At 40.0% G+C, this 19,716-nt stretch overlaps 1 protein-coding gene across 2 annotated transcripts in view; it reads right to left on the bottom strand.

The window, feature by feature from the left end:
* Positions 1–18,916, bottom strand: part of anpepa (alanyl (membrane) aminopeptidase a) — a 64,723-nt gene extending 45,807 nt beyond the window's left edge. The window contains exon 1 of one of the 2 annotated variants that reach the window (XM_067401289.1): positions 18,724–18,916. The gene's annotated coding sequence lies outside the window, so the exon portion shown is untranslated. The remainder of the gene's footprint in view (positions 1–18,723) is intronic. The other variant, XM_067401290.1, reaches the window with a different exon arrangement.
* Between the last annotated feature and the right edge of the window lie 800 nt (positions 18,917–19,716).

Here is a 19,716-nt window from a genome sequence, read left to right on the forward strand (position 1 = left end):
GTTTCTTTCTCATGTTATAATGAGAAATCATAAAAAACTATGTAACAGTCAAATTGTTTGATTCCCTAATAAAAAGAGTGTAAACATACAAAAGTTCTCATTTTAGACTTCTAATTCGTGACCGGTGTTTTGCTTTGCTCTATCCTCTGCACTTCTGTATTCGTCATGCGTAATAAGCTATAGTTATTACATATTTTTCTTAGAAAAATCCATTGCTTCGCCTCAGAATGCCTTTATTAAACCCCTGGAGCCATGTGGAGTATTTGTGCGATGAATGGATACACTTTTTTTGGCTTCAAAATCACAAATTCACTGCCATTATAAAGCTTGGAAGAGCCAGGATATTTTTAAATATAACTCCTAATGTGTTCATCCGAAAGAAGTCATATACACCTGGCTTGAGGGTGAGTACTATCTGGGTGAACTATCCCTTTAACACACATAGTGAACAGTGAATAGTGAACACACACACCCGGAGCAGTGGGCAGCCGGGATTGATTGGGGGTTCCTGCTGGTATTGAGAATCGAACCCGCAACTTTCGGGTTATCAGTCTGACTCTCTAACCTTTAGGCCACGACTGCCCAAGAACTAGCAATGAGCAATATATTTTTACAGCATTTATTAATCTTTGCTATTAGGCCTTATTTATCTGTGGAGCTTGTCTCAAAAGTGCGCATCGAGGGCACGTATTGGCCATGAGCTCCCTTTAGAAACCTAAAATAACAAATGGGACACCCTAAGGTCTTTTGAACTTCACGCGCATGCGTCAGTCATTGTAAGTCCACAACTTTTGGGACATGGCCTTAAAAGAAACGTTCATGTAAGTGCATTAACTAATATTAAAAGATACAACTTTTGATCTTAAAAATGTATTAAGAAATGTTTAGATTAACATTAGCTGAGATTAATAAATGCTGAAGAAGTATTGTGAATCATTATTTCATTATTATTTCTATAAATTCCATTCTTTTGTGTTAGAGTTATTAGATATTTTAGATTAACACAGACTGTATGTCTGTTTCTCCCACAATAAAAATGATTTTGACTAAATTCTTTACTGTTTTTGTTTAACTATTCAGAGAGACTGGCTCATAATATTAAGTAGTTACTTTGAGGTTGTAAATTTCAAATGTGCATCACATAAAACATCACATAAAATCAAAAAGGCCTGTGTGTGGTCTGTACTTGGCAATCACATGGTCTCTTGTAAGTCAATAATTCTTTGCAAGAACAAGCTACAATGGAGTAGACTTCTGTTATTCAAAAGTATGACTTTGTTGGTTATTTTGAGAAACAAATTATCAAAAACATTTCTTGAGTTTATGGGATATGTACACTACCATTTTAAAGTTTCTGGTCAGTAATTGCTTTTTTTAAAAATAATAATAATAATAATAATAATAATTTTATTTGGCAAATGACAGTAAAGACATTTATATGATATTATATAAACTAAAATCTGTTAATTTTTACTTTCTATTCATCAAAGAAAAATGTATCACAGTTACATAAAGTGGCTGAAAATTCAGCTTTGCATCACAGAAATAAATTACATTTTAAAATATATTTCAATGGAAAACCGTTATTTTAAATCTTAATATTATTTTACAATATTGCTGTTTTTACTGTATTTTTTGATTAAATAAATGCAGCTTTGGTGAGCAGAAGAGATTCTTTACAAAAACATAAAAAATCTTACTGACCTGTTAAAATGATACTGTAGGTTTATCTATAAAATAACTATAAACCAATATTTGATCAACAGCTTAAGAAGGCTATATTTGCAACATATTTGCATGTTTGTTTTATAAATTTTGTTTATATAATTTGTAAGGTATAATACTAGTAATGCACTGACCATAAAATAAGATGGTCTAATCCGTCTAATCTTGTCATGCAGTGATGTTTAAAGTCCTGTAAAGACAGATGCATGTAAATGTGCACCGCTAGAATCATCATGAGGATACTGATATGTGTGCATAGGTGTGTTTTTGTTATTTCCCTTCTTCTTTCTGACCTAGCTTTTCCATCTAGTGTCATAGCTGAAATCCAGACTTCCTGCCCAGAGAGACTGAGAATTCCCCTTGCACTTTTCACATTCCTTGCTCATGCTGATTTCATTAATATCATTATCTCATGTGCAGTGAAATATCTTTTTTTTTTTTTTTTTTAATCCAAAATTGTGACTTTTGGTTGAACTTATAGAGGAAGCCTTTGGTTTGAATTCATAAGACCATTTGCAGCATGATGAGACCAACACCTCTTCTTGACATTTTTAAAATCATGATGGATTTCCTTTACCATCTTATGATAGAGAATTAATTATAAAGATGACTGAGTCTCATAGAAAAGAATATCGCGAGGGAACTATAGTCAGTATTCTGTGAAATGCTGTTTTAAATTGTTATAAATAGTGCTCTCAAATCGATTCACCACAATTAATCGCAAATAATATATAATATATACAGGCACTTTTATTATATGTATATATATATATATTTATAGAGAGAGAGAGAGAGAGAGAGAGAGAGATGTGATTAATCGATTTGACAACACTAATTATAAAATATATAAAAAGTGATATTAATTTTCTTTAATGGTAGTGCATGCATTGGCAGGTTTTTTCTTTATTTCTTTTTCATCTCTCTCTCTTTCCCTCTCTCTTTTGGACAAGTAATTACAAAATACCAGGACAGATGTTTTTTTTTAATTAAATTAAATTAAATTAACATTATATTTATAAGAATTTCTAATGTATCATTTTACATTAGATGTTTTGAAATGCTTATAATTAAATCAAATGCACTCAAAACATTATTGATGTGATTTTCATATTGCATTAAAATATATTGTTTTATAAAAAGTGATATTAATTTTCTTAAAAATATTAAAAGTGATGTTAAGTGCTACTATGGGCTTTTAACTTTTATTTTATTAACTTTTTATTTTTAATCAAATAAAGTTTTTTTTTTTTTTTAATCTAAACATGGATTATACAATTATTTAGTTTAAATAAGATTATTTAAACAATTATATAAATTATGAATACCCACTGTCATAAAATCAAAAGTTGTCATCTTTTATTTTAAATTGGGGAAAAAGTCCTTGATCATTCGATTTAAATAAACATACAACACAACTTTCTAAAAACTGTAGCCTGTGTGTTTAACCTAATTCACAAGTTTCTTATTTTATTTCATTATTATTTCATCATTATTTTAAGTCAGATGTCATCTCAAATTTACATCCAGGGCTGTGTTTCCCAAAAGGCTCCACTCAGATGGGTTTTTTTTTTTTTTAACTCAGCCCACTTCAGTTGTTTTGGTCCAGTGATGAAGGCTGTAGATTTGTTTTGTGGTGCCCTCTGCTGGTAACTCTGACAAATCAACTTGAACACATCTTAGTCAAGCCTCTACACGAATGTTTTGGATAAATTGTGATTTGTTAATTGCTATAGTAAGATAATATTCAGTTAGTTCCAGAATGATTTTTAAAAAACCTTTTTGGGTTATAAAGGACTCTATTGCAGTGCTTTGGTTTGTCACCATGCCAGTATTATGAATCACTCTTGCGGCAGAAGAGTAAATTGTATTAGTGTAAATCAGTCTGAAGTGTGATACTATGCATCCACTCAGCATGATACTTGTTGGCCCAGCTATTGTACACTCCATCTAACTAAACGTAACATGTAGAGTCTTAACTGTTTTTATGAAGGGAACCCTACAAATATGATATCCAGATGACTCACTCAATTTTGAGACGACTTGCGCAATAACTAAAATAGCAACATGCTGTTTAGCCAGCATTCAGTCAGTCTGGTTATATTCTTCAGATATGGCAGGATTATTCACTGCTCTCTTGATACCTGCAGTCATTCTTAAAAAGATAGACTGAACCTTTCCATAAATCCAGGATGTTTTTGTTGATACACTCTTAAAAATAAAGGTTCCAAAAAAGAGTTTTCGCAGAACTGTTCAGAACTTTAATGATAGTGTCCACACCAACACATGATCAGTGTTGGCTAAGTTACTCTAAAAAAGTAATGAATTAGCTACTAATTACATCTTCGACAGTGTAATTAAATTACTGTTCATACTCTCTCTAAAATGTATTGGATTACTTATTACTAATAACTTTGTAAATCCCATATCAACCTTGACCGGTTGAACAATACAAGGACAGACAACTGCATCAATTATTTTTGAATTAACCAAAGTGTGTAAAAGCAGAAGGTTATGTTAAAAACACATTTTGAGGTTAAATCCACTATTGTTTTATATAGAATTGTTCTATAGTCTATAATGCAATTACATCAGAAATAACTATAATTCAATTACAGAAAAATTCCTTACTTTACTTTTTCACGGGTAAAGTGATTACATGACAGTAATTAGATAACTTAGTAATGAATTACACCCAACACTGCACATGATAAAGTTCTGTTTAAGAGAAGTATACAAAAACTATTCTCGTCACTTCATAACATTAAGGTTGAACCACTGTAGTCACATGAACTATTTTAATGATGTCTATCAGAAGTCAGAAAGCTCTTAAAAGATATTTTAATTTGTGTTCTGAAGATGATCGAAGGTCTTATAGGTTTGTAATGACATTACAGAAATTTCATTTTTGGGTGAACTAACCCTTTAAAGCCTCTTTACATCAGTTTTATAGATCCATTTTGTGTTTGCAAAAAGCAATGATGTTTTTTGTGGGCGGAGGCTACTTGGTGGCAGAATATGACAGTTCTGCAGTAGCAGTCAGTGGAAGCCACGGAATAAAAGAACAAAAAAAGAGTTTATATCTCACTTTTTTTTCTTGCAAATCCGAGTTTATATCACTCAATACTTAAAGGTACAATTTGTGATATTTTTTTTCCGCTAGAGGTCGCTAGAAGCCTATTCAAAACAAAGGCGTAGTTTGATGACGCCACATTTGAGCGCGGAATCTTGGGACATGTGGTCTCCATCTCAACGGACGGTGCAAAAGAATAGGGATTGGAGTCTGGAAGAACTCATTGTGGCAGGGGGGGCGTGGTTCAGTGGAGTCTGCAGCGGGAGAGAGAGGGAGGAGACACGCGGTGTCTGAGTGGATTAGACGCAAATAGTAAACACCTGTCTCTTGTTTCAGTAATTGGCGTGGAGAGAGTATTTAATGCCAGGAGAAACAGGAGCCTGCGAGAGAGAGAAGGACTACTGGCTGTTTTCCCCCACTCCTGGATGTCTGTCTGCTGCTGGAGTGAAGTGACGTTATGTTGATGGTTGTGTGCCTGTTTGCGCTATTTTGTTATTATTATTTTGCTGATTAATAAACAGCCAGTAGTCACCCGCCGACCCTGTCCTCTTCCCTCCTTATTTACGAACTTTGTTACACTGGTGCCGAAACCCGGGAGGGAAGATGGATGCCGCCGCCAGGCCCGAGTCCTCCGCCGCGCCATTTGCGGAACTTATTACATCCCTCGCGGTCATGCAACATGATCAACACCAGGCCCTGCTGGACTTACGTCAAGATCAGGAGCGGCGGTTCCAGGCCGTCCTCCAAGCCCAGCAGGAAGACCGCGAGAGGTTCCGGAGCTGGATGGACCGGGAGGTTCGGCCGGAAGCCACGGATCAACATGCTGTGCCCGTCCATATTCCACTCAATAAGATGGGGCCTGAGGACGACCCGGAGGCATTCCTTGATCTCTTTGAGACCTCGGCCGAAATATCTGGATGGCCGCGGGACCAGTGGCCGATGCGCCTGGTCCCCTTGCTCTCCGGGGAGTCCCAGGTCGCGGCACAGCAGCTTCCGGTGCGGAGCCTCCTGGACTACAACGACCTCAAGAGGGCCATCATCCAGCGGGTCGGCCGGAGTCCTGAACAACATCGCCAGCGGTTCCGTTCCCTGGAGCTGGGCGAGTCCGGCCGGCCCTTCGTGATGGCCCAACAGCTCCGGGACTCCTGCCGCAAATGGTTGCTGGCCGACGGAAGTGACGTGGAGGAGATCATCGACCGAGTGGTACTGGAGCAGTTTATCACTCGGCTTCCGAGGAGAACGGCCGAGTGGGTCCAGTGCCACCGCCCCACGTCGCTGGAGTCGGCTATCCAACTCGCGGAGGATCACATGGTGGCGTGCCCCGGGGTCGGCGAACCCCTGCCATCAGTCTCTCTCTCTCCCTCTTTTCCATCTCCTTCTCTCTCTCGCCCTGTCCCTTTACCTAGGTCTCGTCCACCCGGCCCTCCTCGAGTCCCGCCCCGGGGGCGGGGCGGGAATGGTCACATTCCCCATTCAACTCCCAGAGTCCCGCCCAGGGACGGCTCCTGTGTCTCCGCTCTCTCCACGCCAGCCGTCTGATCCACTCTCTGCCACTGGAGCGGCGGGGAGGTCTGGGCCGGCCTGCTGGCGTTGCGGGGACCCGGGCCATTTTGTGGACAGGTGTCCTGTGATGGAGGTGGGAACAATGGTCCGGGTCCCGGATGTCCCGCAGGCTGCCCCCGGTCAAGCTGGATGGTACCAAATACCTGTGAGTATCGAGGGGGGTACCTATCAGGCATTGGTGGATTCAGGATGTAACCAGACCTCGATCCATCAAAATCTGATACAATCCGGGGCATTGGATAATAGCCGCGTGGTTAAGGTGCGGTGTGTGCACGGGGATGTGGTAGAGTATCCTATTGTGCCAGTCATTATTCAATTCAGGGGTCAAAAGCATAGTGTTGAGGTGGCAGTTAATTCGCACCTCCAGCATCCGCTAATTTTGGGAACGAATTGGCCAGCGTTTACAGAATTATTGGGGGCTTTATGTACGGATGCTTCTTGGGGAAAAAATGCACCGGAGGGGAACACGAGTGTGCAGGCGGGAGAGACTGAACCGGGACCACTGAGTACTGCCTCAGGGGAACAGAGCGAAATCGAGAGACTTATTTTCTCGGAGCGCGATGATTTTCCCCTGGAGCAGTCTCAGGATGAGACGCTGAAACGCGCGTTTGAACAGGTCAGTACCATCGACGGTCAGCCTCTCCATCCTGGACAACCGCTTACCTATCCATATTTTGCAATCATAAAAAATAGGTTGTATCGAGTGACCCAAGATGCTCAGACAAAAGAGGATACAACCCAGTTATTAGTTCCTAGGAGCCGCAGGGAAATGCTTTTTCAAGCGGCTCATTCTAATCCAATGGCTGGTCATTTAGGACAGGGAACGACACTAAATCGCCTCATGACCCGATTTTTTTGGCCGGGCATTCACGAGAATGTGCGCAGGTGGTGCGCGGCTTGTCGTGAATGTCAGTTGGTAAACCCACCGGCCACCCCAAAAGCGCCTTTGCGCCCCCTCCCATTAATGCAGGTCCCCTTCGAAAGAATTGGCATGGACCTCATCGGGCCATTAGAGCGATCAGCAAGAGGACATCGTTTTGCATTGGTCATTGTGGATTATGCAACACGATATCCAGAAGCAGTGGCTCTCCGCAACATTTCCGCTAAGAGTGTTGCTGACGCACTGTTTTCTTTGATCTCCCGAGTGGGGATTCCTAAGGAAATCCTCACTGATCAGGGCACGGCGTTTATGTCACGGACGTTACGCGAACTTTACGAATTATTGGGCATTAAATCGATTCGGACCAGCGTCTTTCACCCACAAACGGACGGGCTGGTCGAACGTTTTAATCGCACGCTTAAAACAATGATTCGTAAATTCGTTCAAGAAGACGCCAAAAATTGGGACAAATGGTTGGAACCCCTGTTGTTCGCTGTGCGAGAGGTCCCGCAAGCCTCCACGGGGTTTTCCCCCTTCGAGCTTCTCTATGGTCGTCAGCCCAGAGGGGTGTTAGACGTCATAAGAGGGGCTTGGGAGGAAGGACCTTCTCAATCTAAAAACGAAATTCAGTATGTGCTGGACCTGAGAACAAAACTCCACACTTTGGGGCGGCTGTCTATGGAGAATTTGTTACAGGCCCAGGACAAACAGAGCCGGCTGTATAACAGGGGGACCAATTTACGTAAATTTGCACTGGGAGATAAAGTGCTTGTATTACTCCCAACGTCAAGTTCAAAATTACTTGCAAAGTGGCAAGGACCGTTTGAGGTCACACGGCAAGTTGGTGAGCTCGATTATGAGGTAATACGCTCAGATAGGAGAGGAGCACGTCAAATTTATCACCTCAATCTCCTGAAAAAATGGAATGAGGGAGAATCAGTGATGCTGGCGACGGTGATTAGCGGGGAGGATGATCTTGGGCCAGAGGCGAATATAAAAAAACAATCTTTTGCACTGGCCCCAGGGGGAGATCACCTCTCGCCCTCCCAGCTCATTGATTTAACCAAATTACAGGCAGAGTTTGCTGACGTGTTTTCTCCCCTACCTGGCCGTACAAACCTCATTCAGCACCATATCGAGACAGAGCCGGGCGTGGTGGTTCGCAGCCGGCCGTATCGCTTGCCTGAACACAAGAAAAAAGTAGTTCAGGAAGAATTAGGTGCGATGCTTGAAATGGGGGTAATAGAAGAATCCAACAGTAACTGGGCAAGCCCGATAGTTTTGGTTCCTAAGACGGACGGCTCGGTTCGGTTCTGTGTGGATTATCGCAAGGTGAATGCTGTGTCGAAATTCGATGCATATCCAATGCCACGGGTTGACGAATTGCTTGACCGGCTTGGTACGGCTCGTTTTTATTCGACACTGGACTTAACAAAGGGTTATTGGCAGATCCCCTTGTCTCCATTATCCCGAGAAAAAACAGCTTTCACGACGCCGTTTGGATTACACCAATTTGTTACACTTCCGTTCGGGCTGTTCGGGGCACCGGCTACCTTTCAGCGACTGATGGACAGGGTGTTACGGCCCCATGCTGCATATGCGGCTGCCTATCTTGATGATATCATCATATTTAGTAATGACTGGCAGCGGCATATGCAGCATTTGAGGGCGGTCTTAAAGTCGCTGAGGGGAGCCGGGCTCACGGCCAACCCGAAGAAGTGTGCAATTGGGCGCGTGGAAGTAAAGTATCTGGGCTTTCACTTGGGGCATGGACAGGTGCGTCCCCAAATTGATAAGACGGCAGCAGTTGCGACCTGTCCGCGCCCTAAGACCAAAAAGGAGGTGAGACAGTTCTTGGGGCTGGCGGGATATTATAGAAGGTTTGTGCCTAATTATTCGGACCTCACCAGCCCCTTGACTGATCTTACTAAAAAGGAGGCACCAGATACGGTCCAGTGGACGGAGCTGTGTCAGCAGGCCTTTACCCAAGTGAAGGCTGCTCTGTGTGGCGGGCCGTTGCTTCACTCTCCTGATTTCTCTCTCCCTTTTTTGTTGCAGACGGACGCGTCGGACAGGGGGCTGGGTGCTGTCCTGTCCCAGGAGATAGAGGGTGAGGAACGGCCGGTGCTGTACATTAGTCGTAAGCTCTCTAAGAGAGAGACTAAGTACAGCACCGTGGAGAAGGAGTGTTTGGCCATCAGGTGGGCTGTCCTCACCCTCCGCTATTAACTTCTGGGACGGGAATTCACCCTCTGTTCGGACCACGCTCCTCTGCAGTGGCTCCACCGCATGAAGGATACCAACGCGCGGATCACCCGTTGGTATCTAGCTTTACAGCCTTTTAAATTCAAGGTGGTCCACAGGCCGGGTGTTCAGATGGCTGTGGCCGATTTCCTCTCCAGAAATGGGGGGCTGCAGGCCGGACGGCTCCCCGGCCTGAGTCGGGCGGTGGGGGTATGTGGCAGGGGGGGCGTGGTTCAGTGGAGTCTGCAGCGGGAGAGAGAGGGAGGAGACACGCGGTGTCTGAGTGGATTAGACGCAAATAGTAAACACCTGTCTCTTGTTTCAGTAATTGGCGTGGAGAGAGTATTTAATGCCAGGAGAAACAGGAGCCTGCGAGAGAGAGAAGGACTACTGGCTGTTTTCCCCCACTCCTGGATGTCTGTCTGCTGCTGGAGTGAAGTGACGTTATGTTGATGGTTGTGTGCCTGTTTGCGCTATTTTGTTATTATTATTTTGCTGATTAATAAACAGCCAGTAGTCACCCGCCGACCCTGTCCTCTTCCCTCCTTATTTACGAACTTTGTTACACTCATGTTCGTGGATGCGACTATTAACGTTACTGTAGTATGAAGCAGAGCAGGACCGAGTGTTGCGGAGCTGAACGAGGAGCTGGAGCGATTGATCAACACACGCCTCACGGGAAGCGGGACTTTTATCATGACACAGTCGCCGGCGCCGCTTCCGCTTTTCCGGTCTTGACTTTACGGGAGCTGTCCTTGTCGACAGAACCAGCGTCAGATGGTAAACAGTAATTATGTTCCATAAATAAGTAACACAATCCACCATAAAACGTGCAAGAAGTAAATAAGGAACTGCTTGAAGCAAGCTAGTGGTTTGCTGGACGCTAGACATTACTTCCGCATTTGTCCACGGCACTGTTGTCATGTGGTTTCTACGTCAGTAAAGGCAGTAACAAAGGTAACTGACGTCATTGACAGGCGACTGCACTGCCCCGTGTCACTGTTTAGAATGGGAATTTTCTCATGATTTACAAGTAGTTGAAAACATTAGAGATATTGTTTGTAATCAGCTAGACAAAATATATAACAATAGCCTAGTGGTTTTTGGATATTTTACTGCAAAATTTTTACATATTGTACCTTTAAAAGGAAAAACAGAATTGTGAGATATATTCATTATTCAAGTCTTTTTTTCTCAGAAAGTTTATATCCCGCAATTCTGACTTTTATCCCCTCAGAATTGTGATATAAACTCACAATTGCGAGTTACAAACTCCAAATTGGGAGAAATAAACACGCAATTGCAAGGAAAAGTCAGAATTGTGAGATAAAAATGTTATAGGCTATGTTTAAATTTTATAGGTTTAAATATTATTTAATGCTGTAACTGCTATGAATGAATGAACTGCATATCTGTGACTATTATGTAGACTTACTGTTTACATCAAATTCATGCTTTAATAGTAGACTGAGTCTACGTTCACACTGCAGGTAAATGTGGCCCAAATCTGATTTTTTTTTTGCCCACATGTGATTCATATCTGTTTTCCCCATGACAGTCAGTGTGAACAGTACAAACCACATGGAATCTGATCTTTTCCATTTCGATTTGTGCCACTTCCATATGTGGTACTAAACCCAATACAGATCAGATGTTTTGTAATACGACCACAGTGTGAACAGTCATATCGGAATTCATGTGGTTTTTACGTCACTTGAGATCAACATTCTTTACGATTCTGCGCTGTGTGTGTTGCCAAGTCGATTTTCCTGCAGAATTGGGTTACTTTTTCACTATTGCCGTGGGTTGTTTTGCAACTCCGTGGGTTGAAGCGACTGCACCAAAATGATATTTAACCTCTGGAACGTGATTTTTACCGGGATACCCCATGGAACGCAATTGGGCTAGTTTTGGACTAGTTTTGAGAAGCAATTGAGTGGATTTTGTGGAAAAAACCTGGCAACCCTGTTTGTATCATTCTTTTGCGCATGTTAAGCCGGGTCCACACTGAGCGTGAGCGATTTATAATAGTCCTTTACGATGGCTTCTTGTCAGACTGTACGAACGTGATCCTCGTGTCACACTGTGGGATCTCAGCTGTCATTAATGTCAGACTGTACGACAGTCAAGACGTGACGCACGCATGAAAACTTGTCCGGAGTTTTACATCATCAAAACATACACATTCGATGACAGTGAGCTGCGTTACACATGGGACTGAAATGGTGGCCAACAACGACATCTCTAGCATTAATCATGGCTTGTCTTGAAAAATGAAGACAATTTGACATTCGTCGTAGGAGAAGTCACACTGGAGGATTGTGCACCAAATCTTGTATTTGCAAAACTACTGCGCCGGTGAGCGTTGTAGTCCAGAGCTGCGCTTGGAGTATTTACGACAGTGTGATTCACTGAAGGAACCTGTAGGGGGAGTTTTGCGAATCTTACTGAGTTCCGCTTTAATCGGCTGTCGGTGAACATGTCAAACTAGCGATCAAAGACAACAGATTTTAGGCTAGGATTATAGGAATCTTTTAGGATTTGTCTCAGACGACCATATCGTGGCCAAAATCGCTCAGTGTGAATCAGCCTTTAGTCTTTGGAACACAATGTGTTCATGTGACTACAGTGGTTCAATCTTAAAGGGATAGTTCACCCAAAAATGAAAATTTGATGTTTATCTGCTTACCCCCAGCCAGGGCATCCAAGATGTAGGTGACTTTTTTTCTTCAGTCGAACGCAAATTATGATTTTTAACTGCAATTGCTGCCGTCTGTCAGTCAAATAATAGCAGTAGATGGGAACTTCAACTATAACAGTAAATAAAACTTGCTTAGACAAATCAAAATTAAACCCTGCGGCTCGTGACGACACATTAATGTCCTAAGACACGAAACGATCGGTTTGTGCGAGAAATCGAAAATTATTTATATCATTTTTACCTCTAATACACCACTATGTCCAACTTCGTTCAGCTTCCTGTTAGTGAGGTCAAAAAACGCGTTGTGATGACGGAAGTGATGTCTCGCCCATATACTTCAATGAGTGCGAGACATCACTTCCGTTGTCAGAGCGCGATCAGACCTCACTAACCGGAAGTTGAACGAAGTTGGACATAGTGGTGTATTAGATGTAAAAAATGATATAAATACTGTTCGGTTTCTCGCACAAACCGATCGTTTCGTGTCTTAGGACATCAATGTGCCGTCACGAGCCGCAGGGTTTAATTTGGATTTGTCTATGGAAGTTTTTTCGACTCTTATTGTTCAAGTTCCCAATCACTGCTATTATTTGACTGACAGACAGCAGCGGTTGCAGTTAAAAATCATAATTTGTGTTCGACTGAAGAAAAAAGTCATCTACATCTTGGATGCCCTGGGGGTAAGCAGATAAACATCAAATTTTCATTTTTGGGTGAACTATCCCTTTAATATTATAAAGCGACAAGAAAACTTTTTGTGCGCCAAAAAAACTAAATAACGATTTAGTGATGGGCAATTTAAAAACACTGCTATGAATCTTTTGTTTCGAATTAGTGATTCGGATTGCCAATGTCATGTGATTTCAGCAGTTTGGTGATCCGAATTACTGATTCGAAACAAAAGATTCAAAGAAGTGTTTTGAAATCAGCCATCTCTAGATATCGTTGAAAAGTCGTTATTTTTTTTTTTAAATCGTTAAAATATTCTCGTCGTTTTACAATACTACTGTAGAACTACTGTACTCACATGAATTGTTTTAAATACATTTTGAGTACCTTTCTGTATCCTGAGAGGCCTCAATGAATCATCGGATTTCATCAAAAATATCTTTATTTGTGTTCTGAAGATGAACGAAGGTCTTGCAGGTGTAGAACGACATGAGGGTGAGTAATAACAAAGACTATAGAATAACACTCGTATTGTTTTGAATGGGAGAAAGTGTAACGCGCAATATGGCGGAATAAGTCCCGCCTTCTAAATAAGAGCCAATCGCCGACTGGTAAAGTCATCACATCACTTCAGCGGCCGTTAGAATCACCGGTTTCTATAGAAACAGTCAGAAGCGTGCCTCTTAAGAGACACGCATTTAGGTCTGCGCATGCGCATGAGCTTGATCCAGCCTGAAAAATACAGTTTTTTTGTCATGATTCGATCGTTTAGAAACTAAATTTATGAGCCGTTGTTGTTAGATTTCATTGGTGATTTCAAATATGAAATTTAATCGTAAGGTTGGCGAACAGTTTTGGAGAATTTGATGCTTCCCCATTCAAAGAGATAGGAGCTGCATGATGCCCAGGATGACCGAGAGGCATTTCAGAGATGGCCACCGATGGAAAATGACTTAAAGGGACTTTGGTAATAAATGACATTATTTTCATTTTTGGGTGAACTAACCCTTTAAGGCTCGCAGTGTGAACGTAGCCAAATCATTGCAGGTTTCATCAGTCCAGAACGTCTGTGTTTAGCTTCAAAGGGCGTCTTCAACGACAGTAATCTATAATAATGAAGACTATATTTTTTGCATTCCGTTTCTGACATCCAAAGGTGTAACTGTGACGTCTGCTCCAAATTGGTCTATAAGCGTTTGCTGCAGTTTTGTCGTCTGCCGCTTTAAATGCTTGAGCTCTTTAAAGCAGGTTAAATTCTGACTGGCTGTTAATGTTCATCAGCTGGAACAATCGGTCTGAAAGGGATTTCAGCAATAGCTGTGGTGTGAACTGTGCTATTCTTTAAAACTACATCGTTATCGTTACCGTTACAGTTATCGTCCTTGGTGAGACTCTGTTTTGTAATAGAAAGGTGAAATGGAAGTTAAAGGTTCTTCACAGAACCTTCGGTGCCAATAAAGAGCATTTATGTGTGTAAGGAGATATTTGGATTCAGGCACTTTCATAATTTTTTCACTCCTTTTCCCATCTCATCCCGAATTCCATTCGCCCTCAAAAACAAAAAATCTCTCATTAGCATGTGTGACCCGCTGGTGGTAAACACATTTATTTCCACTTGAGCGCAGAGAGTGAATTAAACCAACAAGAGGCGCTCGAGGTAGGTGGGCTGTATTATGGGGACGGTTTATGAGATTTAACAAATGCAAGAGGACAGGCAAAACATTCAGCGGGTGGAACGGGGTGGGGGGGATCGGAAGGGCATGTTGGTACAGTTTGTGCTCGTTCAAGGCTGGTTTGCAGTAGTTGTAGTCTTGGGTGGCCGTGGATGTACAGTCCATTGTTAAATGGGTGTATGTGCGCTCTCTCCCTATAATTTTCGAAATGTGACAGGAGCTTAAATGTGTGTGCCAGGATCGAGTTATTTGTGCCGCGTTTACACAGTTCTTTTGTGCTCTCCTCTTTGGGCCGAAAGAGCTCTGTAATTATGCTGATAATCAAGACTGTCACAGATTATACTTCAGCAAAAAAGCTTTTCTTGTTTCATTAGAGAAAGGACCACCAACATCCAAACAAACCCTGAGCTTGTTTCACTGTCTATCTCCTGTTTGCTTGAAAATAGATCGTATCAGCCTCAGGGTTAAATTATGATATTCAGCACTGGAAGGGAGTTAATTACAGTTATTTGTAAATTCTAATATATAGAATCACCTTTGTCTAAAATATGGGAATTCAGAGTTCGGGGAGAGCGTTTTGATAGATTTTTGACCATCACAAAATAAGTAATTTTCTACTAGTCAGACCATTGTCTCCCATATTATACTGGAAATTTGTGACCATGCTGTAATGTGGAGGCCGAAAAATAGTCACACTAATGCATTTTTTATTAATTTTGTTTTATTTTAGACAAAATTTTAAATAATAATTATTATTTTGATCATGGACACTGTAATGTGGATGTCTGAAATTGTTAATGATAATGCACTTTTTATTATTTTTTAATTTTTTAAATGTATTGTTTAATTATTTTTAATGTTATTATTATCATCGTCATGGTCTATCTAATGTCGAGGGATGAAAATATTCACAGTAATGGCAGTTATATTTTATTAGCTTTATTATATTTTACTTTATTTGCATTTTGTTTTATTTTAGATGTTTTTAGATTGTTACTATTAAAAATAGTTATTATGCTTTTTTATTTTATTATTTATTTTATATTATTATTTTTAAATGTATATACTGTATGTGAATGTTACATTATAAAAAAATGCTGGGTTAAAAACAACCTAAGTTGGGTTGAAAATGGACAAACCCAGTGATAGGGTTGTTTTAACCCATAATAAATATTAATTTCCAACATATTTGAGGTTCATTTTAAGCAAGAAATACAGTAATTTTTTTTAATCAGTAGTTTAGTTGAATAAAACTAAACATTTAACCCAACCGCTGGGTTTAAACAACCCAACTTTAGGGTGTACATAGGTATTAATATATACATATTCAATTCATATATTTGTTGATGACTTGTTTCAAATACTGTTATGGTGATGGCATGAATTGTTCATTGTCTGTTCACAGTTGTTGTTTTGTGTTGTATAAATGTTTGGTATATGTATATTCATTTGTAAGTTTCTTTGGATAAAAGCATCTGCTAAATGATTATAGGGGTCATGAACTGCATTGTTTTGTTGTTTCATAAAAATTCCTGGGGTGCACTTATAATGTTAATATGATTTTTTACATAAAAAATTGTCATAATTTAGAAATAAAAGGCATTTTTCCTACCCTCTGATTTGAACGCTCTGTTTGAAGGGGCGTGTCTTTGAGACCTCAGTGTAAACACACCACTGCTGTGATTGGCTAACATATTTGCTTATGAAATAGCTAAGTATTACACGTGGAACAGTGGAACTCTCTTGACAACTTTTAGCATGTTTTTACTATTACAGCTCTCAAGGTTAATTAATCGTGAAAAGTGTTGATTATAGCATTACATTTAGATCTGTGCCGTTATATTTAGATGATGGCATGAAAGATTGTAGTGATGAGCATGTAGCTGATCACAGGCATGTTGTTGAGCTCATGAATGTAGTGATTTTGTCATTACAACTCAATTTCTGCACACCAACAAATGCTTTCATCATAACTAACAGTGCAAACACAATGTAAATAAGAGATTACTTTATTATAATGGGAGCTTTTCCAGAACTGATAAACTGAGCTGATTGATTGACAGCCTTTCCAGTGATTTTAAAGGGAGCATGCTTTGATGGCTTTATATATATAGTCCATATATATATATATATTATAATTTAAACTAAGAGAAACAATGTGAAGTTGACCGTTTAGTCACTGGTTTGATTTACTGACACAGACAAAGAACATCTGACTGTACATGAATCATTACATATCAGATCAGGCATTAGAATTACAGTTACTTAAATGTTGTTGCATTACTGTCGAGTCCATATCATAAAAGTATGTTTTTTAAAGCCTGTGTTGAAATTGTGACTGTTTTACCAAAGAATCCACAGTGAAATGTACCGAATACAAATAAATAAAGCTCAACTGAGACATTCACATTGTTAAAAATAAATAACCATATTCCTAGCATGAGGATCCTTTGGAAGATAATGTTATTTTTTTGCCCAGTGAGGGATCCTGTGCTCTTCTCTCCTCCTCATCTCACTAACACGACGCTGGGCGGTGCTAAAGTTGCAATGATAAAGTAGGCGGTGATTTTCTTCTGCATAGTCATTTGTCGCACTATTACATAATAAAGTGGCAATAAAAAGTTACAATAAAAGCTGTTTTTGGACTAACAAGGATGTTTTCAGTTCTGAAACTTACAGGATATTCTTATAGTATGATGACCTCTTATATATATTGTGACGAGCAGGGCGGGCGAGAGCCGTGAGGGAACGGCGCGAGCAGGGCGGGCGAGAGCCGTGAGGGAATGGCGCGAGGCCGGTGACGCGAGTGATAATGAGCGTCACCTGCGAGGCGTGCCGGCCTCGAGTCTCTCACGGAGGAGCTCCGGAGGCATAAAAGGAGGAGCGACATCAGTGAAGGACGAGAGAGGACCAGGCCTGGACTTTATTTTATGTTTTTTTTTTTTTTTTTTTTTTTAACATTGAACGTAACTTTTAATTCAAAATAAACCAAGAACAACGAAAGTAATGCCGGCAGACCCTCGCGGACGTCTGCCGGCCACACAAACATAACAAAACATAAAATAAAGTCCAGGCCTGGTCCTTCACTGATGTCGCTCCTCCTTTTATGCCTCCGGAGCTTCTCCGTGAGAGACTCGAGGCCGGCACGCCTCGCAGGTGACGCTCATTATCACTCGCGTCACCGGCCTCGCGCCGTTCCCTCACGGCTCTCGCCCGCCCTGCTCGTCACATATATATATATATATATTCTCAGTTCATGACCCCATTAAAGGGTTCATTCACCCAAAAATTAAAATTCTGTCATTTATTACTCACCCTCATGTCGTTCCACAGCCGTAAGACCTTCATTCATCTTCAGAACACAAATTAAGATATTTTTGATAAAATCCTATGGTTCAGTTAGGCCTGCATTGACAGCATGTTAATTTACACTTTCAATGCCCAGAAAGCTAAAGACATATTTAAAACAGTTCATGTGACTACACTCGTTCAACCTCAATGTTTTTGTGTGCCAAAAAAACAAAATAACGATTTTATTCAACAGTATCTAGTGATGGGTGATTTCAAAACACTGCTTCATGAAGCTTCGAAGCTTTACGAATCTTTTATTTCGAATCAGTGGTTCGGAGCGTGTATCAAACTGCTAAAGTCACGTCCCCCTTTTATTCAGCAAGGATGCACTAAATCAATCAAAAGTGGCAGTAAAGACATTTATAATGTTACAAAAGATTATATTTCAAATAAACAATGTTCTTTTGAACTTTCTATTCATCAAATAATCATGAAAAACAAATATTGTACACAAATATTTTGTACATCTGTGCACAATAAATATTTCTTGAGTAGCAAATCAACATATTAGAATGATTTCTGAAGGATCATGTGACACTGAAGACTGGAGTAATGATGCTGAAAATTCAGCTTTGCCATCACAGGAATAAATTACATTTTACAATATTTTCAAATAAAAAACATTTATTTAAACATTTTTTAAAATATTTCACAATATTACTGTTTTTACTGTATTTTTAATTAAATAACTGCAGCCTTGGTGAGCAGAAGAAACTTCTTTTAAAGAATGGTATTGTATTGAATTTTTTTGAATGGTAGTGTATATATATATATATTGTTATTGTTGTACCCTAGGATTATTCAGGTAGGGTAAGGTTAGTCGAAGCCTAAACCATAAAGTACTCACCAGCTGGCAGGTTGAAGTCCTTCCGGAATGACCTTTATTGAGGCTCAGTTTGTAGTTATATATAAAGTCTAACAGAAGGCAATCGTAACAATAAAATACCTCTTTTATCGGTTATACAAAGCAGTTAATGCAAAATAAAACTTTATTAATCCGCCGGATGGTCTTCCTCTGTCGCTTACACTGCTATCTTCTATCCTCTTCTTCTGTCTTACCTCTGCTTAAGGTTGCAACATGCTCTCTTCACTCTTATTGTTAACCATTGTGGTTGGTTACAATCATCAAACTCAAAAACCTAACTTTCACAACTGTTGCATAGTCATCTTATCTTATAACAAACAAAGGAAGTATTGCAGTTACTTAATTTCATAATCATTCAAGAATTCAAACACATATGGCCTTAACTTAAAAGCAAGCAAATAAGAACACTGAAACAGGTAAATAGCTATATCAATTTCCAAAACAATATATATAATTACAAAATAACAGGCTAAAAGCATCCATTTAGTCTGTAAGATCCTAGTCTAGACATGTAGGGTATGAGTAGATGGTGTGTCATTCGTTTTTAGAGTCTCCTATTTTGCAGCGTCTCAAAGAAAATGGCTTAATGGAACTATTCATTTTGATGTTGCAACTCGTAATGTGTCAGTGTTAAATGTATATAATTTGTTGAGCAGCCCAAAGCAATTGCTCTTGGTTTTGAGTTAATATTGCTTTCAGTACCCCAAACCGGTTGTTATTTGAGCAGTGACTCAATGGTGAGGACATAAACCTGAACCAAAGACTGAAAACCAAACCAAAATCTCTTCAAAGGACATAATATAAACTGTTTATATAAACAATGTAACATATATATTGGCAGTATAAAAATAGAATTTCTTGTAATCTTTAAAGGTGCAATATGTAATATTTTTGCAGTAAAATATCAAAAAACCACTAGGCCCGTGTTATATATTTTGTTCACTTGAGTACTTTCAATATCCCAAATGTTTGCAA

The sequence above is a fragment of the Chanodichthys erythropterus genome, chromosome 11 (assembly GCF_024489055.1).
Source record: "Chanodichthys erythropterus isolate Z2021 chromosome 11, ASM2448905v1, whole genome shotgun sequence".
Classification (NCBI taxonomy): Eukaryota; Metazoa; Chordata; class Actinopteri; order Cypriniformes; family Xenocyprididae; genus Chanodichthys; species Chanodichthys erythropterus.